The 26338-nt window shown below is 43.5% G+C and overlaps 1 long non-coding RNA gene across 1 annotated transcript in view; it reads right to left on the bottom strand.

Moving 5' to 3' along the window:
• Window positions 1-4134: 4134 nt before the first annotated feature.
• Window positions 4135-26338, bottom strand: part of LOC120396716 — a 33755-nt gene continuing 11551 nt past the window's right edge. Inside the window, exons 2-3 of the long non-coding RNA XR_005593318.1 lie at window positions 22644-22854; window positions 4135-4341 (exon numbers count right to left, since the gene is read on the bottom strand). This is a non-coding gene — a long non-coding RNA (uncharacterized LOC120396716). The remainder of the gene's footprint in view (window positions 4342-22643; window positions 22855-26338) is intronic.

Raw genomic sequence — 26338 nt, 5'->3', positions numbered from 1 at the left:
CAGAGCAGGAGGTTGTCCTAAAAAGGGAAATGTAGTGCAGCAGGACCCACATGTCTGAACCTCCTGACGATCACCAGATCTCCGGATAGCTGTAATTCGCTGTGAATTTTTCATGCCAGAGTCAGCTGTGCACTTCAGGCATGGAACAGAATGGAAAACAAACCTGAAATATTAATGACATCTATCAGAGGGCAGGCAGAATACAGAGAAAGGAGATAACTAAGGACAAGGGCAGGCAGAATACAGAGAAAGGAGATAACTGAGAACAAGGAATATATAGACATTGGGAGAAATTGTTCCCTTTTTGTCCAAAGGCAGGCTAAACAACTGGTTACAACTAGCCAATTTTGGTTGGATGAATTCCTGGAGGTTTCACCCCATGACAAATCTTTAATTAAAGATTCATCTTTAATTGCTGGAGACTCCAGGACAATCCAGGAGGGTTGGCAACCCTTGTTGCAACTCACAAACCTGGTCCTTATAGTGTGGTTTGCAGAGGTGCTGAGCACCCACTGCTCCTATCGAAGTCTAAGGGAATTGCAGGTGCAAAGCACATTGGTCTCTAGGAGGTGTCTCAAGTTGGACGCCCCTAAAAATTAAAATATCTTTGATGATCAGTCCCTATTAGCGCATATAAAGGGCCAGATCCCTGAGTCCAGCCAAGCTGTGCTTGTTACAAGAGATAAGATCCCACCTTTCTCCCCTGATTTGCACCATGACCGAGGGTTGAACCATTCCTAACAAAGACAGACCCTGGTGCCAGGATTGTAGGATGTTCATAATCCATACATTTTACAGCTTTTATCCATCTCTGCACTGGGGGTATGAATCCATCTGAGCCAAAACCATTGTCACTAGTATTACCCAGCCAGGCCTGACCCAATTGTGCTAGGAGCTGTATGCACATTTAGTAGAGCATTTCTTGACTAAACGTTTTTGTTGGAAAATGTCCATTCATTGAAAGGGTTTCAGGTCAATGATAGAATTTCTGGTCATGGAGAGTGAGAGAAAGACCAAGAATAGTCTACAGCCCACTCATCTGGGATATATGAGAGTCAGCCAAGTCCCTGTGAGGACTTAAATCTGGATCACCTACATCCCTGATGAATGTCTAAAAACTAAGCTATACAGTCCCTCTCTCTCTTGCTTAGCCTCACCTTTTGGAGCTGTTCCACTAGTATAAAAATAGTTAAATATTAATTGGGCCAGAGAGAGAGAGAGAGACAGACTCTCCAACAGGATAGCTTGAGTCTAACTCTATAGCTCGCTGATTAGGGCATTTACCTGGAAGTGGAAGACCTCAGTTTACTTCGCTGCTCTGCCTGACATCCCAGGGAAGTATCTAACCACTGGGCTATGGAGTCAGTCTCTCAATCCCTCCTGTTGGAGCTGTTCTACTTTGTATCAATAATTACCTATATAAAGGGGGGTTAGGATAGAGGTCTATAAAATCACAAGTGGTGTGGAGGAAGGAATAGGGAAGTGTTATTTACCCCTTCACATAACAGGAGAACCCAGGGTGACCCAATGACATTAACAAGCAGCAGGTTTAAAAACAAACAAAAGGTGGTACTTCTTCACACAACGCATAGTCAAGCTGTGGAATTTGTTGCCAGGGCACATTGTCAAGGCCAAAAGCATAATGGGGTTTAAAAAAAGAATTAGGTAAGTTCATAGAGGACAGGTCCATCAATGGCTATTAGCCAAGATGGTCAGAGACACAACCCCATTCTCTGGATGCCCCTAAAAGAGTAACTACCAGAAGCTGAGACTGAACAAGAGAGGACAGATCACTCTAGGATTCTGTTCATTGTCTCTGAAGCACCCAGCATTGTCCACTGTCAGAAGACACAATACTGGGCTAGATGGACCAATGGTCTGACCTAGCATGGCCACACTCATGTTCTTATTCATTTCGCAAGAGAGAGGGAGACGCAGACAGTCTTTATAGCATGAATCGGGCAGAGCAGGAACTTGAAGCTGATTCTCTCACATCCCAGGTGAATGCTCTAAACCAGTAGTTCTCAAAATGTGGATCACGACCCCATTTTAATGGGGTTTCCAGGGCTGGCTTAGACTTTCTGGGGGCCAGGGCTAAAGCCGAAGCCCAAGTCCCACTGCCCAGGCCAAAGCCCACTGCCTGGGGCTGAAGCCCTTGAGCTCAGGCTTCAGTCCCCGCTCCTATGGTCAGGTAGTAATTTTTGTTAGAAATTTGAGAACCCCTGGTCTAAACCACTGCTATTCTGGGAGGTGTCTCTGGTTTTCCACGACAATTTTTAAAGAGGTCTAGCTTTCATTCCACAGCAGAACGCAAACAAATCTGAAAACTTCTGTATTTTTTGAAAAAAACAGATTTGTTTTCTGGCCAGCCCTAATATTTAGTAACAAGACAGTCTCATGCTTACAGTCTTGGCTAATGGCATGAAACAAGAGGTGGATTAAAACAACCAACAAGAGTGAAGAGGTAACAACAACACAAGGATGCTTTTGCATAGACTATTGGTGCACCCAATATAGCTTTCCAGTTGCTTAGCCTAAACTGGCAGATAACTCCCCCACCCCACACCACCCTTAAATAGGGCCTGATCCCAAACCCTTTGAAGCCAATGGAAGTCTTTCCATTGTCTTCAGTGGACTTTGGGTCAGTCCCATATATCATTACCTAGAAATGAATGCGAGCTTTAATTGGTATCATCCTGAATTTCTTCTGCCTCTCAGCTTTTTGTACTTATGTATTTTACTCTTACTCTTCATTTACCTTGCCAGTTTCCTGCCTTAGAAGGTTAGTGTGTTTTATCCAATTGCCTCGCTTCTTGGGAATGCGGCAATCAGGAAAATATTGACTGCTCATTATTTTAAAAATGCAAACCAGTATGGATTTTTGAGAAGCATAGTCCATCTGCTGGCCAAAAGATCCCCAAGGGAAAGGGTCACATTCATATGCACCATTCAAATATCTGCAAAATATGCAGAAGCATGTCAGAGCAATATGGAGAGAATGCTGGCTTTTTAAAAGTTAAGGGACAGTGGTCTCCTTCATTCTAACAAGGCTATTCCTGGAGTAAGGTTCTTCTCACGAGTAAGCCGCTATGCACCATAGACTGTAGTTTATTGACATTTACCAACAAAAATCCTTCTAAGCTGAGTCAACCAGTATTAACTGCTAGCCTTACCCCCATTTCCGTTTTAACACCTGTGTTACCATGACAAGGGAGAGTCTGCTTATCCCTCAGCCATGCTACAAGCCTGCCTTCTCGTACTTAGCACGAGGCATTCATCAGAAGTAGTCCTACATAGTGCAAGGAGCTAGCACATACCTCAGCAGGGCCAAAGGTGGTCAAGGGCAACAAATCTGGAGGAATTTTAAAAGCCCTTTAAGTGGGAGGCAGGTGAGGGTTGCTAAGGCCAGCTGACAGTAGCTGAGGATCTTGCTCTTGTTTTTAAGAAGTGAAAGATTCTGGAGCATGAGTCTGTGGCATGGGTTCTGTAGCATATTCTGTCCTTGTGGAATCATAGTAGACTCAGACCTGCCAAGCCAAGGGTAAATAGATCTCATTGGGGATGGGCTCAAGGTGCAAGATGTGGGTTGGGATCTGCGTTTGGATTTCAAACCTCCCCAAGGGTGAGGCAAGAATGCTCTGCCTATCTACAATCAAACCACCACCTGCCTCTAAAGCAGGGGTCAGCAACCTTTTGGAAGCGGCATGCTGAGTCTTCATTTAGTCGCTAATTTAAGGTTTCACGTACCAATAATACATGTTTAATGTTTTTAGAAGGTCTCTTTCTATAAGTCTATAATATATAACTAAACTATTGTTGTATGTAAAGTAAAGAAGGTTTTTAAAATGTTTAAGAAGCTTCATTTAAAATTAAATTAAAATGCAGAGCTCCCTGGACTGGTGGCCAGGTCCCGAGCAGTGGGAGTGCTACTGAAAAAATCAGATCACTTGCCGCCTTTGGCACGCGTGCCATAGGTTGCCTACCCATGCTCTAAAGGATGAAGTATTGGACTACTGCCAGAGGGAAGGATATCAGACTTAATGAACCAATGTAATAAATCCCGTGTTCCACTGTAGAGCACAAACAAAAATCACACCGAGACAGACAAAAGACACGTACATACTGTATGCTGGTCATGTGAGCTGCACACGGAATCAAGTTGGGTGTCTTTAGTTCCTAAAAGCTGCTGAAGAACCCATTTGCATTTCCTTCTCTTTGCCACTGGATGGAGTCAGGAAACTGCACTTCAGCATGTGGTTCCAAGCAGCTAGTACAAATGCAGTATAGATGCAAACACTGTAAATGTTGTCCCCCGGCTGAAAAGAATTGCTGCTGTCTGTACTGGTGGAATAAAAAACATAATAATACAGCCTTATTATAACTTTCTTGAGAGTTATTTTCACATTTAAAAGACTCAAAGCCAGATTCTCCTATACACAAGCAGTAAGCACCATAACAGTTACACTTGCAAACCACATCGAAATGTCATTCACATCATGACACAGCAAATGTGAGCTAGCAAATAAAGCGGTAAATTCTATCCCCAGCCCATCAGCTGTCCCCAGAAGTCCTCCTCCCAGATAGATAATTTCTCCAATATGCCATAAAGGTCAGTCAGTTCAGGCTACTTCAGAGCCAAGGGGCTTTCCCCAGGAACATACTACCTCCAGTCACCTCTCTGGATCTAATTCTGCATCACTTAAGTCAATTGGAACTTTGTAATTGATTTCAGTGGGTGCAGGATCAGACCCTCTTACAGGGCATAATGGAAAGCCCGTTGAAGTCAATGGAAATCTTTCTGCTGGTTTAGTTGGGATGTGTATCAGGCATAGAGCAGAGATGGGGCATTGCAGAGTCTGCTGGTTGTGGCGGTATGGCACGGGGAGAGAGGCCATCTCTCAAATAGACAGGCCCCATGCCATTCAAGATTGTAGACTATATTCTATTGAGACATGAAGATACCACCTATGCCACATTTAAAAAAGTAGTCATTTTTATGAACCTGAGACAAAAATCAAGGGCCATTGAACACAAACTTCAGGTTTCATAAATCTCAGATAGGTTATGATTCCTATATGTACTGTATACATGTCTATACAATATATGTAATACTGCATACATAAATATACACAGCAGATACAGAGAATACTGCATACATGTATGGAAGATGATGTACAACATGACCCAATAATCTTAATTTTTGTTTGATTATACTTTGGGTCATTATTTCCTTCCCTTCATTTTTATTACACTCATTCATTTATTTTATTTCATAGAATCATAGAAGATTGGGGTTGGAAGAGACCTCAGGAGGTATCTAGTCCAACCCCCTGCTCAAAACAGGACCAACCCCAACTAAATCATCCTATCCAGGGCTTTGTCAAGCCGGGCCTTAAAAACCTCTAAGGATGGAGATTCCACCACCACCCTAGGTAACCTATTCCAGTGCTTCACCACCCTCCTAAAGAAATAGTGTTTCCTAATATCCATCCTAGAGCTCCCCTACTGCAACTAGAGACCATTTGTCCTTGTTCTGTCATCTGCCACCACTCAGAACAGCTGAGCTCCATCCTCTCTGGAACCCCCCTTCAGGTAGTTGAAGGCTGCTATCAAATCCCCCCTCCCCTCCAACTCTTCTCTTCTGCAGATTAAGTAAGCCCAGTTCCCTTAGCCTATCCTCACAAGTCATGTGCCCCAGCCCCCTAATCATTTTTGTTGCCCTCCGCTGGACTCTCTCCAATGTCTCGGCATCCTTTCTGTAGCGGGGGGCCCAAAACTGGATGCAATACTTAGATGTGGCCTCACCAGTGCGGAATAGAGGGGAATAATCACTTCCCTCGATCTGCTGGCAATGCTCCTACTAGTGCAGCCCAAGTTGCCAAGAAGGCTAATGGCATAAAGGGCACACAGATGACTCATATTCAGCTTCTCATCCACTGTAATCCCCAGGTCCGATTGCCATGAGTTTTCAAAGATAATGGCCCATGGTTCTACAATCACTCCCTCAGCACCCTCAGATGCCCCCACGGACTTGTGCATGTCCAGATTTTCTGAATAGTCCCTAAACTGTTCTTTCACCACTGAGAGCTGCTCACCTCCTTCCCAGACTGTGCTGCCCGGTGCAGCAGTCTGGGAGCTGACCTCGTCTGTGAAGATCAAGGGGAAAAAAAAAGCACTGAGTACTTCAGCTTTTTCCACATCATCTGTCACTAGGTTGCCTCCCCCATTCAGTAAGTGTCCCACACTTTCCCTGACCACCTTCTTGTTGCTAATGTATCTGTAAAAATCCTTCTTATTACCTTTCACATCCGTTGCTAGGTGCAACTCCAATTGTGCTTTGGCCTTCCTGATTATACACCTGCATGCCTGAGCAATATTTTTACACTCTTGCCTAGTCACTTGCCCAACCTTCCACTTCTTGTAAGCTTTCTTTTTGAGTTTAAGCTCATCGAAGATTTCTCTGTTAAGCCAAGCTGGTCACCTGCCATATTTGCTATTCTTTCTGCACATTGGGATGGTTTGTTCCTGCGCCCTCAATAAGGCTTCTTTAAAATACAGCCAGCTCTCAGGGATTCCTTTCTCCTTCATATTAACTTCCCAGGGGATCCTGCCCATCGATTCAGAAAAGCAGACTGAGTCCCTCACAGAAGTCCAGGGTCCATATTCTGCTGCTTCCCAGGATCCTGACAAAAGGAAGAAAGAACTCGACCATCTCATGGTCACTACTGCCCAGGTTGCCACCCACTTCTACTTCCCCTACCAATTCTTCCCTGTTTGTGAGCAGCAGGTCAAGAGGAGCACAGCCCCTAGTTGGTTCCTCCAGCATTTGCACCAGGAAGTTGCCCCCAACACTCTCCAAAAACTTTCTGGATTGTCTGTGCACTGCTGTATTGCTCTCCCAGCAGATGTCAGGGTGATTGAAGCCCCCATGAGAACCAGGGCCTGTGATCTGGAAACTTCTGTTAGTTGTCCAAAGAAAGCCTCGTCTACCTCATCCTTCTGGTCTGGTTGTCTATAGCAGACGTCTACCATGACATCACCCTTGTTGCTCTCGCCTTTAATCTTAACCCAAATCCTGTTTCATACTGGAGCTCTGAGCAATCATACTACTCTTACATCCAGTGCAACTCTTCCATCTTTTCTCCCCTGCCTGTCCTCCCTGAACAGTTTCTACCCATCCAGTCATGTGAGTTACTCCACCAAGTCTGTTATTCATAGTTCCTTGACTGTGCCAGGATGCCCAATTCCTCCTGCTGGTTTCCCCGCCTTCTTGTGTTCATGTATAGGCACCTAAGATAACTAGCCGATTACCCTACTTTCGCAGTATGAATCAGGAGGCCTCCCTGTTGCACCCTCCTCCTTGTGTTTCCTCTCAGTATCCCACTTCCCCACTTACCTCAGGGCTTGGTCTCCATCCTCCAGCAAACCTAGTTTAAAGTCCTTCTCACTAGGTTAGCAAGCCTGCCTATGAAGATGCTCTTCCCTCTCTTTGTTAGGTGGATCCCATCTCTTTCTAGCAATCCTTCTTCCTGGAACATCCCATGGTTGAAGAATCCACAGCCCTCTCTCCGACACCACCTGCACAACCACGCATTTACCTCCACAATTCGATGGTCCCCACCTGGGCCTCTTCCTTCAACAGGGAGAATGACTTGTGCCTCAGACTCCTTTATCCTTCTTTTCAGAGCCATGTAGTCTGCTCAAGGTGACCAGCTCAAGGTCATTCTTGGCAGTATCATTGGTACCCAGGAGGAAAAGTAGGAAGGGGTATTGGTCCAAGGGCTTGATCAGTCTCAGCAGACACTGAATTCTAGCTCCAGGCAAGCAGCACACTTAGAGTTTCACGGTCTGGATGGCAGATGGATGAATTTCTCCCTTAGGAGGGAGTCCCCGACTACCATCACCTGTCTCCTCCTCTTGAGAGCGGTGGTCGTGGAACCCCCATCCCTAGGGCAATGCATCTTATGCCTTCCGGTCAATGGGGTCTCCTTCTGATCCCTTCCCTCAGATGAGTCTTTCAAACCATTCTCCACCGTAGTACCTGTGCAGAGAGCCTGAAAACAGTTTCAGAGGGGTAGCCGTGTTAATCTGTATCTGTAAAAGCAGCAAAGAGTCCCGTGGCACCTTTTAGACTAATAGATGTATTGGAGCATGAGCTTTCGTGCATGCATCCGACGAAGTGGGTATTCATCCACGAAAGCTCATGCTCCAATACATCTGTTAGTCTATAAGGTGCCACAGGACTCTTTGCTGATGAAAACAGTTTCTTACCTCTATCTGCACTGGGCATACATGGGTTCTCCTCTTTCTTCTTCTGGAGGTCACATGCTGCCAATTTTCTTCCCATTGTGCACTTAACTTCCCTTTAAACAGCCATTTATTCCCCTCCCCCCATACCATCTGCAATTTGATCACTGAGGCCTGATACACATTTCATACTTGGCTCTGTTCAGTAAGACGTCTTTAATGATTAGGTTATTTTAAATTATCTAGTATTGATTTCTTGGTGGGTGGAGAAAAGTCAGAAACCAGCAATAAACCTGCCCAGCAGCTGCTACCCTGAGATACAATTGTCATACATGGAGCAGAAACCATTCACGATTCAAGTCTTTCTTCTTGGTTATTGTTTGGTAGTTCTTATGTTTTGGTCATCCACATTTTTTGCTGGAGGGGAATCAATTAATCTTGTGTTACTTGTGAAATCACTAGAACTGGTTGGGATTTTTCATTCTAAATATTTTTTCAATGAAAAATCATCCTTTATTAAAAAGAATAATGTTCATCTTTACAAAGTTTTCTTTTTGATCAAATATCAGATGTCTTTATCCATTTTTCAACTTGTGCTTCCCCATCCTTTACTTTCAACTTCTCCCCTTTTCTCCCTTTATTCTTTTTTTCCCATTTTGACAATGGAAAAAAAGAGAGAGTGGAAGAAAAAGTGGAAATGGAGTGACAAGGGAGAAAAACCACCCTCCCATCCCAAATCCCCATACCCCCACAACCGGGGGTTTCATTTTTTCAGTTGCAAAATTTAAGAACTTTTTGAAATGAACATTTTTCAATTTTTTTGTGAAACATACTTAAGCACTTTTCAACCAGCTCTAGAAATTAATTTTATCCCATGCAAATAGAAAAATAGGAAGTGGAGCGTGGACAAGACAGATGTTCTTGGGGTTAAAGCACAGGACTGGGACTCGGGAGACCTGGGTTCTATTTCCAGATCTGCAACAGCCTCCTTGTTTGACCTTGGGCTAATTGCGTAGGCCTTGATTCAGCAAAGGATTCAAGCATATTCTTTAAATACACGCTGAAGTCTCATTACAGTTAAGCATGTGCTTAAATTTTTTGATAAATTGAGGGCTCTCTCAGATCCCCTTTTGTAAACAGTGATATTACTTCCTTTGTCTGTCTTAGGCTACATCTACACTACTGCGGTAAGTCGACCTATGCTACGCAACTCCAGCATAACATAGCTGGAGTTGACGTACCTTAGGTTGAGTTACCGCAGGGTTGACGGGAGATTCTCCCGTCGACTTTACCCTGACGAGAAAAGTAAGGTGAGTGCAGGAGTCGACTGGAGAGCCATCTGTAGTCTATTTGATGGATCTTTACTAGACCCACTAAATCAACCGCCGGTGGATCAATCTCAGAGCATCGATCCCTGCCATAGTGTAAACCTGCCCTTTCGTATTTAGATAGTACATTGTGGGGCAGGCAGCCCCTAATTCTGTGTATGTACAACACCTAGGAGAATGGGGCCCCAATTATGCTTACCGCTGCCATAGTAAAAATAATAAATAAGTGGAACTGACAAGTTTCCATCACTACTGCTATGCTGCATTTTTTCTGGAACCAGCCACTCAGGAATAGGCGAATGACTTTAGAAAAAAATAACTCCATCACAGTGTCACACATAACCACACACCTCTTTGCCCCATTTTTTAAATTTGCAACCGTAAAGCCTAATCCTATTTCTATTGAAGTCAATGGTAATTTTAGCACTGATTTCAACAGGCATTGGACCAGAACTTTCTTGCACAGAAAGAATTAATAAATACAGTTTGTTTTGCCTATAAACCATTGGCCCTGCATTCTCTCTCTTTTTGTTGCTGTACGACCAAAACTTAATTTTATCACCAAGCTGGTGCGGACTTCATGACTGATGGAGAATACATATGGATTGCACTTAAGGCATGGGCAGGACACCAAAACCAAAAACTTTCACCTTAATTAACCATAATTAGATGTGGCAGGTCTTTTATCAACCCTGTCTGTCCAATATTCACTTTATTAAGAAGTCCATGATGCCAGGCTGCATAATGCAATTGGCAAAGACAGACAGTAAATTCATAATGGGTGCATAAGATTTGGGATTTTTGTTTTAAAGGCCCCACTTCAGGAAGAATCAATTTAGGGAAGGCAAAATGGGGGAGATTAAATCAAGTTTGGAGATTTACTTTGCAAATACTGGCTGCAAATGAGCCAATTCCACTAAAGGTTTGGTTCTAAAATGAAAGACCATTGGCACATATGACAAATTTAGGCCAAGATACTGCAAGCTAATACGCACACATAAGACTCCTTGAACCCATGCAGAGCCCCCATTGACTTTTATGGAACTCTTGGCATGTGTCAGGGGCCACTGGCCTGGATCAGTTTGCAGGCTCATGGCCCAGTTATGAATAAAAAGAGGCACTAGGCAGTTCTCTCTCATGCACAGTCCTAGGACCCTCAGCAGCTTTTCCCATATGGAAGATACACTTCCCACTTAACCTCTCTGTACCTCAGCTTGTTCGTCGGTAGGTGAGGAGGTTATAACACTATCCTACCTTACAAGGATGTTGAGAGTGTCCACTGGCTTCGGGACCCTCCATTTTGGGGTGTTCAACTTAAGGCGCCCATGATTCTGATTTTCAGAGTTGCCGAGCCCTCACAGCTCCCAAACCCTTCAGCTGGAGTTGCGGATACTCCTCTCTAGAAGTCAGACCCAAGCTGAGCACTCAAAAATGGAGACACCCAAAAATCAATGGCTGTTTTTGGAAATTTAGGTCTAAATTTCTACATGCCTCAGCTTCCCCCATCAGCTAAATAGGGATAATACATGCCTCCTAGGGGGGCTTGTGCCATTTCTACACTGTCCTGAGTACAGGGGGCAGCACAGAGCCACCCCAGGAAGGGGTTTTGCTCCTGTTTCAGTAGGCAGGGGAAGTGTGCAGTTTCCCTTAGACTCAGCTCTGCTTCCTCCCTTCCTTATTGTCAGAGGGACACCAAGACAGGCTCCTTATAGCCTTAGATCCCTGCCCTTCCCCACACAGCACATCCCCAGCTACCCTGATCAGGGACAATCTGGGTTTTCATCAATTCATTCCTATTAGGTATTTTCAGACCCTGGGAAGTACATTGCTATATCACAGCATGGTGTTATTTTTTTCCCTTTCAAATTGCTTTAAATGGGCTCCGTAACTTTAACTTGAATTTAAATAGCCGCTTTTCATGAATGCAAGGTACTGTCCCCTATGCAATCACCTGATCTAACTCTTCCCTGTAATAGAATACAAGCTGTCACCTTGTTGTAGGAAAGCTTTCCTTTCAGTCTGAGCCAGCTTGTCACGTTCCATTCACATGTGCTGTGGCCCCTGTTGTCAGGAGGCACAGCCTTGCATGCAGACTTGCCGCAACTTGATGCAGTGTTAGCAGCATAACGCGGCAAAGCACGTTTCAAAAAGCAGGGCAGGACAGAAATGGAATGCTGCTGGCTGGTCTCATGCGAGGACTCCCACTGACTGGGTAAGCCAAGCAGGAGCCAGCCCTAAAAGTGGAGAACGTGCAGCACCACCTTTGCTCTGAGCACGTGCAGTAGAGCAGCCTCATGAACTGCTCTAACTTATGGCAGCTGCCACAAGTCAAGGCAGCCGCCCACAATAGCCTCATTCCTTCTCCTCCACTAGCCATGACCCTGCCACATCCCTACATTGGGGTGGGACAGGACTGCTCTGCCAGCCTTACCTAGCCCAGAGAAGCCAGCAGATTCCAAGGTGGCCTTTTCCACCTTCTTTACATCCCCCGACACAGCTAGCATGCAGGAGCTGCGCGTATTGTCCAGGTCTGGGACAATATCTGCAAAGGGATGAGCCTGGGACAAAGTTTGGTTCCAGCTCCGAAAAGCCCCAGAGTCAAGTTTATCATGCATGTGTAAGTGATGTATTCTGCCTTCCTGCAGCTGGGCCTACAAAGAGATCATGGCAGAGTCAGGGAACTCATTTTATCCCCACAAAACATGTCAACATCATTTTTTGTTTGTTTTCCTCAAATTTTCTTTTAAATTTTTTAGGGTTTCATCTGAACAACTGAAATCCAAAGATCCGACTGTGATGGTGCTGCTGAAGAACACACACACAAAAAAACAAAAAAGGGACACCACTGAACCCTCCAAAACAAATAAGACCCTCACAAATTTGGGTTGTTTTGGGTTTCATGGGGGTGAGGGAACCCAACTTTTCAATGAAAATTGACATTTTCCCATGAAAAATTCTATTTGGTTGAAAAGTTGTTTTCTGCAGGAAAAAAAGTTTCAGTGGAAAATTTTCATGTAGTTCTAATCACAGGCCACACTGTTAGTGTAGCTAAAAGCCTGGTAGAGGACTATGCTTCTGGAGCTAAAGGAGAGGACTTCTAGTTCCTGTGGTGAGGGTTTAAGTGGGAGATTGGTGGTGCATAGACAATGCACTGGCTGCTGCAGAAGGAAGAACTCCACCCGAATGAAATTAATAGGCAGCAGGTTTAAAAACAAACAAGAGGAAGTATTTCTTCATACAACGCCCAGTCAACCTGTGGAACTCCTTGCCAGAGGATGTTGTGAAGACCAAGATTATAACAGAGTTCAAAAAAAGAACTAGGTAAGTTCATGGAGAATTTCCATCAATGGCTATTAGCCTGGATGGGCAGGGATGGTGTCCCTAGCTTCTGTTTGCCAGAAGCTGGGAATGGGTGACAGGGGATGGATCACTTTATGATTAACTGTTCTGTTCATTGCCTCTGGGGCACCTGACACTGGCCACTGTTGGAAGACAGGATACTGGGCTAAATAGACCTTTGGTCTGACCCAGTATGGCCATTCTTCTGTTCTTACCCTCTGTGCTGTGGTTTGTATACTCGGCCATGCTGTCTGCGGCACCTGGATCCCTTACGAGGGGCACTCAGAACTGGGATTCTGTCCCTGGCCGGTCTCTAATATGTTTTCTGCACAAGCTCAGGACAAACATTTATTGTGCAGCCTTGGACTGTCACTCACTTGCAGTCTCTTTCAATCAGTGCTTGCTGGGACACACATACACACTCAGGGTATGTCTACATTGCAAGTGAAAGCGTGATTGTAGCATGGATAGTTTAAATCTAGCTAGCATAGGTTAGTTACGGGTGCAGTTTTACCGATGGAGAAACAGCAATGCTGTGTGACCTGCCCCACGTCACAGAGGAAGTCAGTCTTAGAGCCAATATTAAAATCCAGGTGTTTATGTTTCCAAGTCCTGTGCACACATCATAAGGAGCATGCACTGCTTAAATCCAAACAATTAGATGTGTAGGCCATGAGGCCAGCTCTCTGCTTTGCAGTGAATTTCACCCTAAACGGTGTAAATTAAAGTGGCTTATGCTACCAGACTGTACTGCCGAGAGAATAGCTGAAAACTGCTGAGAGAATTCCTCTCCTCTTACATAGGCAATTCCTACACCGAGGCACTCCTGTCTGGGGGTAAATCTCCACACCCAGGAGCATATTAACTGGACTGAACCCCAAGCTGGTGGAATTTTCTGTTGCTCTGGCTTTTTGCTTATGTTTATCTTGGTGTTTATAGTTATCAGCATTATCTCCCAGCTTTGCAGGGCAGAAATGCCGAGTTGTGTGTTTACCGGCGCTGTGTTCATAGGACGGGAGGGCGTTTTTCAGAAAGGTCAGCTGTCAGAAGAAATGCTGAGTTACAGAATAGCACTAGCACGAGCTTTCAAACCAGTAATTAAATATACACACTGTCTGTGATGTCAGTTATGGGGCTCTTTCGGTGACATTAGTTTTCAAGATGATGTCAGCAGAGTTTTCTTGACAGTGTGGGGAAAAAAATGTGCCTCTACGTAGGCCTGACCAATGGCTTTGAATTGAATGGAAAGACTCCCATTTCCTTCAGTGAACTTTGGAGCCAGCTTTATATTTGAATCCAGAGCTTTGTCTTTTATAATCTAGTTACAGTCTGGGTAGCAAATAGAACTGGTACAGTCTGAATTTAGTTCCTTATTCCAAATCACATATTGCAAGTTAAAGAAGATTTCGGAGAGCCTGATTTCAAATACTGTCCACCTTCAAACAAATGAACATGCATTCTAAGTCTGATCCTGCTGCATGCCCTTTCAATTAAGTCATTTTGAATCAAAGCATCCATACTCGGAATTACAAGAATAAAACTATTGCCTTGTACCCTGTGGATACAAGTTTTAAGTGAACAGCACTTAACACTTTATTGGGAGCAGGGCTGGTGCAAGGAAGTTTTGTGCCCTAGGCGAAATTGCCACCTTGCGCCCCCACCCCAAGCCCTGCGGCAGCTCCGCCCTGAGGCGCCCCCCTGTGGCAGCTCCCCCCCCACCCTGAGGCGCCCCCTCCTGGGGAGCCATCCGGCACCTTCCCACCCCAGCTCAACCCTGCTCCAGAAGCCCTGCTGTTGCGCCCGTTGCCTAGCTCGTGCCACGTGTGCTAAGCAGAGCTGCAGAGCTCTGCCCAGCCACCGGCGCCACTGCTGGCAATGAGAAGAATTGCATGGGATGGAGCGGCCGCTGCGCTGGGAGGGAGAGGAAGTCTGAGCCACCGGCAGGCAGCCCAGGGGTTCCCTGCCCGCGGCAGCGCGCTGACCCAGGGGAACCCCTGGGCTGCCTGCCGGAGGCTCAGACTTCCTCTCAGAGCAGCAGCCGCTGAAAGGCTTTAAAAAATTTTTTTGGGGTGCTGCTTTTTGGCGCCCCAAAATGTTGGCGCCCTAGACAATTGCCTAGTTGGCCTAAATGGTAGCACCGACCCTGATTGGGGGAGACGCACCTAAAAAGTCTTCTTACCTGTTTGGGATTAGAACGGATTTAAGAATATCAGACCTACCAATGGCCCCTTCAAGCAAACCAGGTATATCCAGCAAAGCAGTCGAGCATTTGCTGAACTTTGACTTCAGTGGAGTTTAAGCACATGCTTAAGTGTTTAGCAATATAGGGATGCACTTGCGCACGTGTATGAATGCTTTGCTGAATGGACATAAATTATTGTTTACATAGCACTAGATTGTCTACCTGTATTCACATTGGCGAGCGCTTTAAGAAACAGAGCCATTAATTTCTTCCAAGTAAGTGCTCACAAGCATAAACCTAATACTGACGTAGTTCTCGATTAACACACAGTACAGTTTGCATTGTTTGTTAGGGTATGTCTATAGTATGAATGTTACAGCTGCAGCACTGTATCAAACACTTGCTACAGCAACAGGAGAGGTTCTTCTACCGCTGTAGTAAATCAACCTCTCTAAAGGGCAGGAGCTAGGCCCCTGGAAGAATCCTTCCATCAGCCTAGTGGTGTCTACACCGGGGCTTAAAATCAACTTAAATTTTCACAGGCCTGAGTGATGTAGTTAAGCCAACTTAGCTTTTAGTATAGACCAGCCCTTGCTTGACAAAAACCAAACTCCCCCTGAGTTACGTGCCATCCTGGATTCTAATGAGTAGCTCCAGCACCAGGCAGGCAATCCTATTTTGCACAACAAGACACTTTCTTCTGAAGGGTTCCATTAATCTGCTTCACAGCTTGTTCAACATTATTCTATTAAAGCATGATTGGAGATTACTTCTAGAGCTGGCTGGCGTAGGCCTTGCATGAACAAGAAAACAGAAGACAGACAAGAAATGAGCAATGGATAAAGCATGAATTCATAAGTGATCTTGTAAATAATATGTAGCTAATAGATAAAGAGTAATAGGAGAGAAGCTTGCAACTACAGCTTTGTTTACTAGCACACTGTAGTGCGTGAACAACTCATGATCTATACAGGCACTGAATGTAATGCACATGTGTTAGTTTGTTTTAGAACGTGTATACAATTTGCTTTATAATTATGTATTTTGGAGTTGAGGCACACCCTAACCCACCCCCCACCTGAGCCTCAGGTGTAGCTTTATTGAAATGCCAATAAAGAAACCACAGTGATAAGGTCGGATTTGAATAGAGTTTCTGTATTCCAGAGAACTGGATAAAGTGTTCTGGATTAGAAGACTGGAATAGGTCAGAGGGAATTCCAACAGCTGGAAAATGGAATTTCCATCCCATGAAAAATTACAATACTTTTGGAGGAAATAATCTGATTTGGGACAAAGTAAAAAAACAATTTTTCACTAGAAGAAAAATTCCAAAACATTCCATTTTGGGGAAATCTGATACGCAATTTTTTGACTTGCTCCTGACTGTCTGGCTCCTTGAGCAGCTGCCTGACCCCACAGGCAGCCAGTCCCCTGGAGAGTCAAGCAGCCGGGTAAAATGCCTGGTTTCTGATAAACATTTTGACAGAACTGGCATATTCCCATAGAAAGTTTTGATTCTGTAGAATTAGCATCTGCAATGGGAAAAAGAGTTCCACCAGAAAAATTTTGACTAGCTCTAATGACTTCATCCCACCCCTTTATTGATGACAAGATCATAAAGAGGAGTATTGGTAGCTGAACAAACTTAGAATGAGTAGGTTGGTCTACCAAAAGCACTTTGTTCGTTGAGACCTGAACACAGAGGTCACACAGTCAAGCTCTCGTTTCTATGTTGGCAGAGATTTAGAGCTTTACAGAAATTGCATGCAAGTCAAAGAAGGGAGGGAAATGACCCTTAACAGATGGTTTAGCAATACAAGATTTGCCATAGATTAGAGCTTTGGTCCCTCAAGTCCAGGATGCTACAGCCAAAAGTAGCCAATACACAATAATTGAGAGGAAGGTGGTAAAAAATAATGCACCTGGCCATCTGTGCAATGCTGTTCCTGAAGGGGGATGAGGGATCACTTTCTGATCCTTGCTTGTGATAAGGATGTTAACTGAAGCATGAAATGAGCTTATCCTCATCTTATAACGCATAAGAAGAGTTTCTAAGGATCATAAAATTAGTCAGTATTGTACTTATCTTCATGCAGAAATGAATTCCACAGATTAACTCTATACTCTGCAAGGCAATAGTTGCTTTCATCTGATCTAAGCTTTCCCATCCATTCATTTCATTGAGTGACACTACGGGATGTAACATAGGAATTGCCATACTGGATCAGAACATCATGTCCTGTATCCTGCCTGTGGACAGTGCCAGTTTCTTCAGCAAAAGATGCAAGAAAGTCTGTAGTGGGCAGTGGTGGAGTAAGCTTGCCCCCAGAGGAAGTTTCTTCCTAACCTGCATTAGTTAAAACTTGGCTCATGACTTCAAGCATGAGGACTTGTATCCCCTGAAAGACTATTGAATTTAAAAAACACAATAAAGTGGTGGGTTTTTTTTTAAACGCTACATGCTCTCATTAAAGCTGGGCAATTTTTTTCAATAGATAGTAAATTTGCCCAAAAATGCACTGAAAAAACAATTAGTCTCCCAGATCTCTTCATTATCCATATAAATATCCAATCCAGTAAGATCCTGATCTCAATGGTAGCTTGTGGCGATGAGTTCCTCAAGCTAAATAGTAAGAAAGTGATTTAGGAACTGTTTTGGCGAACATCTAGTCCTGGTACAGCCCTCCTTGGTTGGAAGTTTGCGTCTCTGATGTGCCGAGTTATAAAGGAGATATACTGGAGCTGACCCTCAGGATTTCATTTAGAGCGTGGAGCATCGCAGCGAGGAAGGGAAAGAATTAATCTCCTTTCAAGTGGGTTGAATGTTCCCCCTATAAATCATCATAAGAACAGGTGTCCATAATGAGAGAGCTGCTGTGATGACTGGGGAAGTGATTCCAAGACTGCTCTGAGTCTAAGATGAAAATGTCCCTAGTTTAAGCTGAATACCTTACACATCTTTATTAACAGGTATGATTGATTGGAGTCCTCTCTGATACATGCCAGGAGACTCTTCCAAACAGCAGATTACCTTTCTGAAGTGTATTGTGTTAGAGCCTGGGTCTCTTGCACTGTTACTGGTTAGGAGGTTCATATTGTTCAATTCCTTTTAAAGGAATTGTTCCACTTTTAAAGAGATGCAAACACTACAAGAAATAAATGATTTGTAATGGAATAGGAAGAAATAGTAGGAGCATATCCTTGTTGTGATACAACACTGTGTTTGGGGTGTAAAACAAAGGCGATTCCAAGATACAGTGGGCACCGTAAACAAAGATACCAAAAAATAGGGATGCAAATAAGTAAACTGCCTTTTAACATTATTTCAGATTGGTTTAATACTAGAGCACCAGCCAAGTGCTCTTACCAGGATGCTCTGGGAAAACAGGGTTTAAAGGGGCTCTGTCCTTGGTCTGTGGGGATAAAAAATTAAATACGACCTCGAAGGAAGAGCCTCTTTACATTAGTCTCAGTATCCACCTTGTTTTCAGAGAGGATGACTCCACAGAACCCTTTGTCAAAACATTCCCAAAGGGAGTTGTAGATTTCATTGGGATAGTGAGGAGGTGTCTTGCTGCCAAGACCAGCAATTCAGAAAAACCTAACACACAGCAGCAAGAAATACATGTGTCGATCAGGCCCCCAGTTAATAATAAATGGATTAAGTGGAATCATATTTATGGTCATTTGGATTATGTAATATAAGGAACTGAAGGTACTAGATTTGACAGTGATAGATAAAATAGATTTAGATAGACCAAATGACGGACAGGACAGTCTTACCGAATCAGACCAGTGACCCATCTCTCCCAGTATCTAGTCTCTGAAAGCAGCTAACGGCATCTGCTTCAGAGGAAGGTGCAACAAACCTGCCAGCTCACAATGAAATTTTCCTCTTAAATGCTATTAGAGTTTTTCTTATGCCCTGCAAAATGAGAGTGCATATTCCTTCCAAAACTCTGGGCTTGTTTTTAATCCTTACCAGAAGAACATTGAATGTTCCTGTCACACAGTTACATGTTTAATACTTTTTAAACCCTGCTGAGCTTTTGGCTTCAGTGATATCTTGTAACAATGAGTTCCACAGGCTACTTGTGTGGAAAAGTATTTCCTATTACCAGTTTTAAATTTGCTACTGACATTCTTTTGAAATTACACCAGCTTTTCTTTTCTTCTTCTTCTGTTAGTATTTCTTAATCCTTAATTACCTGGCCCAACAGACAAATACTACCATATTTAATGGTATTGTAGAGTTTACCACAATAGCTTTTAACAAGTTAGTTAAATGACCGACATTAGGAAGGACAAATATTCAGATTTCATATCTTTCTATTTATAAAGTAGTCATTAATTGCCAACCACTTTATACAACACTCCTCTCAAGTTAGCCAAGGTTAAAAGGTCACATGCATCATCAATGCAGTCTGTACAGCAGCCATTGCCTGAAACTGCACTTCGGCACTTGTAACAGCATTGTGGCATCTCATAAGACATTGGAATCTTGCCTTCCCCTCAAAGTGTACATGTAACTCCCATTAGTAGTGCCACTGAGGGGAGAATGCAGCCTGGGCAGCCTTGTCTACAGTGGCTACATTTATTCAGCTTGGCATCATGATGTAGCGAATAGCAGATGAAGCGGAGATTAAGAATTTCTGAGGCTCCACAGCAGACTGTGGATGTCCTCGGAGATGAATTGCTTAACTTCACTGCATCACATTTGCCTTGTCTATGAAATGGGGCTAACATCACTTACCACCTACCTCACTTACAAGGAGGGGGTGAGTCTTAATGTTTGGGCTGTACATGGTAAGTGCCACATGTTACTGTAACAGCTTAAGATGCATTACAAATGTCTCTGCTAATGAAAGGCTAGACTCTGCTTTCCGGTGCAGCCCTGAGCAAGAGTGGGTGTTTAAACGGCACCACCCCCAGTAATAGCCTTAGGAGGCAGAATGCCTCCAGCACAATTCCCTTCCTGCTTCCCCCTTACTCTGGTGGCAAACATAGGAGGACCAACTAGCAAGTGTGAAAAAAATAGGGACAGGGAGTGGACATATCCCAAATATCGAGACTGTCCATATAATATCAGGACATCTAGTCAGCCTAAGACAACACCCTTTGTACTAGCTCAGCTCTAACTTGCTGGTGGATAAAGAGAGATGGAACCAAGATTCCTGCCCCTCCCTCATCTTGCATGAGAGAATTAGGAGCAGGCATAGAGTACCCATTTATTCCTGTACACCTGCACCCATGGGCAGGGTAGTTCAGCAGGCCTACAAATTTACCTGAATTGTGAACTCAACTGTGAAAAAGTGAGTGAAAGTTCATAAAATGCCACAACAATCTATAACAAATGTTGAAGGGTAAAGGCTGGAAAAGTGAGACAGAAAGACCAAGATTAAGACCTACTGATATAATTCAAAACTGTGCTGAGATCACGCCTGCTAAACAAGAGCAGTGTGGGACCAGAAACCAATGAACCAAAATTGGTGTGTTGGAAATTAGGCCTAGCTGGTGGACAAAATAATGTGAGGACTGGCTATTTTGCAACACTCCTGTGAACCTGTGACTAGAAAGAAGCAGCTGAACGCAATGCACTAAACATCCCAATGCTGGAACAAATTTGCCAGGTCTTAGAGTAGCTAAGACCATGTGCTGTGCCAGTCTTTTTCCAGCAATGAGGTTACAAGTAAGAATCAAAGCCAGAGACAGGAGCTGCATTTTCTATCTTTGCTGTTCTTTTCTCTCTCCTTTTGTGCATGTCTCTCTTGTGGTGTCTTTTAGGAAATGGGATTGGACTTCAACAGCAGAAGCAACTCCTTCAACCCAATTCATCTAACTTCTCTTTTCCCCAGACAGGACAGTTATTACCATTTATACCTACTAAGAGACTGTCACGTGGGGGTTTCCTTCTAAAGATTTCCCTTCAGCTAAAAAGAAAAGGAGCAAGGGATGATGTTAAAATGGAAGATATATTTCATGTCACTACCAGCATAGTAGAGACACAAGGTGGGTGAGGTAATATCTTTTGTTGGACCAGCTTCTGAAGAGCGCTGCGTGAGCTCGAAAACTTTTCTCTCACCACAGAAGCTGGTCCAATAAAAGATATTGCCTCTGTCACCTTGTCTCTTTATTTAATGCTTTACATGTCAAATACTTTACCTGTTTAAAAATCCTTGATACAGGAAAAAGGAATGATGGGCTTGCCACAGTAGTCAGCAGGTGGAGGTCTCCGTATAGCAAACCCTGAATATTGTTTAAAATCAGTTTAATGTTGGACAGTTACAGGGTCATGTTAACTCCGCTTACTCAGTGTGCTCATTTATTCCATCTACACTGACACACCAACACCCACAGACAGAAAGGATGTTCTTTCTTCATGTTGTTCCATGCTGGTTCAATCACAATGGAGCCTCAGTCAGGCTTTCCTGTTCTGTATGTCTGTCTCCACCTGGTTTGGGATTCTGCATGACCAGGTCCTTCTGTACGGTTTGTTGATGCTTCTGGACACATCCCAACCTCAGAAAAGGTCCATTTAGTTTTATGGTGAACTTTTGGGTCCCGAACAGCTTTCCCATCCCTAATCTTGATGAAGCATCTTGGTATGGATTCATTTTGTTCATTGACTGTCTTATCTTACATACCCTCAGATTATCTGCATATTACGCAATTTACCTCCTCTGTCTGTGAAACTGAAAACAGGCAGAGTGCAAGGAACTGTTGGCTGACAATGCCTGGGCTTCTTTATGCTGACTGTATGAATTACATTACCTTTTGGAAGCCAGCCAGACAGGACTGATGCTGTTTACTACAGAAAAATGCAGCAGACCTAAGAAAATAAATTGTGACCATAACTTCCCCTTCAAGCCCCTCTCCCAAACCCTAAAACCCTGCATTAAAGTTAAAAATCTACCTGATGAGTGTAGGGAAATACAGTTCAATGCAAATGAGTTATAAGGAGCTTATCATAAATCTTCAGACTTTTTCTTCTGAATATTCTCTCTCTGCATTGCAGTCCTACCCTAGTTATAACTCCAAGCCTATCATTACATTTCTGACTGTAACCCAGCACGGCCCACTCCAGCTGTTCATTTCATTATGAGTGTTCATAATGGAATTCATAAACAATACATTTTAATTCGAGGACAAGCAAGAACAACATGTGTCTTGCCAGTTATGCTTAGAACCCCCATTAGGGAAAAGATAAACACCTCAGTTCTTAAGAAACAAAAAGTTCATAAATCTGTCTCTACTACAGACTCCTGAATGTACAGGAATAGACATTGAAACCTTGATAACCTCATATATACATGCTCAGAAATTTGCTCTTCGTGCAGCAGCATTCTTCTAAAATTGTTCCCCATTCTTTTAACCTAGGAAATGGGTGATTTACTGGAGATGCAGCTTACAACCCAGGTTACATCACACTATTTTTCAGTCGAACGTGGGCATAATGCTACTTACCTCCTTTGCACTGTGCTTTGAGATCTGCAGATGAAAGGCTCTCCATAAAAATTAGCTATTATATTCTTCAGATAAACCCTTACCTGTTGTAAATAGGCATGGTTCTTCAGCGGATCTCTTCATTTGCTGTCTATTTACAACAGCTCAATATTTCCTCTTGGATTCAAATGTCCCATCTGATTCTTCTTTCACATATACTGATTTCTATCACGAGGTGCTCCGAAAGCAATGAAAAGCCGTGTCATCCAGTGGATAGGTCACTGGTAAAGCTGGCTGGGAAATGTTCCCCTCTCCCTGCCCCACAAACAAAAACAAAATATTGGCTCTCTTAGGGTTTTTGTCAAACTCCCTCCCTCCCCCCAAACATCTGCAAGTTTTGTTAACCTGAAATTTTTCAGCAACTGAAAACTATAAAAATCAGTTTTAACTGTTTTCTTTTTTCAGTTTTAATTTGTTTTTCACAAAAATTGAAATTTGCAACAATTTCCATTTAATAAAAAAATCTTTTTTTTTAAAAAAAAGAAAACTCCAAACATTTTCATGAAATAACCAAATCTAGTCAAGGAGCTCAGTTCCATTTCTGGCTCTAAGCAGCTCTGATAACTGGAGCAATTGCTTCCCTTTATCTGCACCTCAGCTTCTCCAATGGGGCTAGTGATCTTTATCCTTTTCTAAAGTGCTCAGACTCCATTTTGAAGTGCTTGTCCTAGTGGCTAACCAGGCTGGGGCCTACTGTGTATGGCACTGTACAAATACATAGAAAATGACAGTCCCTGCCCCCAAACAATTTAAAATCTGAAAAAGTTTACAATCCAATCAGCTTCTCTCAGCTAGGGGTGTAAAACACACAGATTTCTTTGCAGCAGCTGAAGTTAAAGCGTGTGTGGTGATCGTAGGCCTGCACACTGGGGACTGAACAGGGGACCTCCAGAGCTAGAAGCACAAACCCTTACAGCTGGACATAAAAACACCAAGGCTCTGCAACTGCTGGCTTAAACAACTCGTACCCTCTGTGGATTGTCCCAGGGAGGGCGGGGGGCAGGGAGACCTATAAACACACAGCAGCGAATTACATGTGCACTGAAGATAAGAATGCACCCTGCTGTAAGGAACGTTAGCAGAGACTTGTAAAGCTGGCTTGTCAGCGCACGCTCCTGTTAGTGATACATAGGTCCCATTAGACCCCCTGCTCGATCAGCTAAAGCAACTGTTTTGGCAGCTGACGCACACATTGGCATCTAAGATCCTGACATCTGAGGCCTTCAATTGTCTGTCTTCTGCAGTGGCATCCGAGTCCGTGCCTACTCCCTGATGCTGTATTTTTTTTTCTTTTAAATGTATGTGCTTGCTGTCAAACAAGCTAAGGGCTTGCGCTGGGGTCAGCATGCTGCAGGGCCTTCCTATGAGCCCATTTGGAAATTCCCTCCCCGTCAATTGGGAGGAACATGTGAGGGCAGCAGAACGCTCATGCTAAATCAACATTGCATTGGCACTGGGGATGGCTTTTACTATTTTTTTCTTGGTGTCTGACACATTGCGCTGTTGCAGATGGTATCCAGTGAAGCAAAGATCTGGGGAGAGGATGGGTACAAATGGAAACAGACTGATCATTACAGAGACTGACTCAAGCTGCAAAACTCAAATCTAGGTTTCAAAACCTCCTCTTGTGTTTATGGCAATCAGACCCAGAGGTTTTGATTCAAACAGCACAGCTAAAGCCATTTCCATGGTCCAGATTCCACCGAAGTCAATAGAAAGTTTATTTATTTGAACGGGCATTATACAAGGCCCACAGTGTAGGTGCAGATCAGTGTCAGTTTCTGAATCTCTAAGAATTTGAGGACACTAGGATCAGAGGTTTGGATTCAGACCCACCTCACAATGGCTACATGGGTGGCTTGAAATGTAGCCCTTCCTGCCATGGCAAGATGCATTGTTAGGGCCTGATCCTGCAATGAGCATCAGATGGGTGGCTCTCCATGCCTATATGGAGTCATCTCACTGGAATCAGAGGTTAGGGTTCACAGAGGATAGGGGCTATGGCCCCTGAAATGTTGAGAGTCAATGGGACCTTGCCATGAACTGTGGAGCGAATGCCGGTCAAAAATATAGAATGTTAGATTACACAATCAGGGGCCCATTCTCCTCTTACACTAGTTTTACATTTCTGAGACCTCATTGACTTTTGCGGAGGAGCTCCCAATTTACACCAGTGTAAACGAGAAGAAATTCAGGACCTCATTTTGCTTCTTTGGTCCCTTTTTAAAGTCTGCATTTAGGCACCAGTTCAGCAAAGCACTGATGCTCTTGCTTAACCATAAATGCGTAAATGCCACTGACTTCCCATTGTCCCATTAAAGTTAAACACTTAAGCTTAGGTGTGTTGCAGAACTGGGGCCTTGAAATGCAGAGTATATTAGTATCAGGCAGGTCTGATACTATCTAGTACAGCTTTTTGTGAGACAGGCACAATTGTTACAACTGGTGGAGGGGAAGGAATGAGTTATAATTCCCTCTAGCAAACATGGTCTGTCACTTTGAAGTGCAGAAATACCCATTGTGACTCACTGAAGGACGCCGATGTAGGAAGTTATCACAGACATATGGAGAAACTTCTGCAAACTGTAGTACAACAACAAGAGGAGCTTGTCTGGGTAGGGAGCTTGATAAGGAAATACAACCTGATTTTTTATGTCATTTCCTTTCGAGTGGATGGGACTGGATGATGACCAGAAAGTACAGGTTATCTTTATGCCAGTTACCACCTAATGGGGGGTGGGGGAGGGGGAATGTGGATCTATAAAAGAAGCAGCTGGTTTGGATTATTATAGGCTATGAGAGTTGACTGATGCACCATTTCTTTAGCTTTCCTTTGTACAAATTCACCTTAATGATTTTCAAGTCCATGAATGCACTGATATGTAAAGCCACATGATGCTAGATAGACACACATATAAAGTGAGGCTGTATCATTTGAAGGGCAACTGCATAAAATCTACTATATGGGGCATATCAAAAATTGTTAGAAAATGACAGGCGTTTCCCCCCACACCAGCAATTACCAAATCAACAGAAGCCAAAGTAATTAGCTTCATTTGTGGATATAAAGCTAATTGAAATAATTAAACTTCTCAGTCTATAGCTGACATTCCAGCAAGGTCACCCACCAACTCTTATTTTAAAGTTAGTTTTTAATCCAGCCTGCTAATATACACAAATCACTGGGTTTAAAACCGAAGGCTTCCTGTAAGCACTATTACATGAAGCTAGTCAGTGACATCTTATTACTGTGACTACATAGAGATGTTTAGAGATCTGTCCAAGATTTAGACTGGCAGCTAACCTAATCAAAAACACTGCAACACATTGATAGGATAGCACAAAAATTGCTATGGTTGATTCTCCATCACTGACAATTTTTTAATCAAGATCGGATGTTTTTTCTAAAAGCTCTAGGAATTATTTTGGTGAAGTCCTCTGGCCTGTGTTATACAGGAGGTCAGATTAGATCACAATGGCCCCTCCTAGCCTTGAAATCTATGAATTTACATTGGTTTTACACCACCATAACTCCACTTTGTTAATGAAATTACTCTGGATCTGCCCCTGTTCTTTCTTGCATACCCTTTGTACTGCCAAATAAATTGACTGGACGATTGTCTTAAACCAAGAATGAGAGTGACTGTGTACTTTTAGGAATACAGTAGCAGCTTACTCATATATTCTATTGCTGTTTTCAAAGCTGGTCAGACAGTTTAGTCAGGGGAGAAACTGACAA

Source organism: Mauremys reevesii, linkage group 2 (assembly GCF_016161935.1).
Source record: "Mauremys reevesii isolate NIE-2019 linkage group 2, ASM1616193v1, whole genome shotgun sequence".
NCBI lineage: Eukaryota > Metazoa > Chordata > Testudines > Geoemydidae > Mauremys > Mauremys reevesii.
This window is presented reverse-complemented; position numbering and strand designations above follow the sequence as displayed.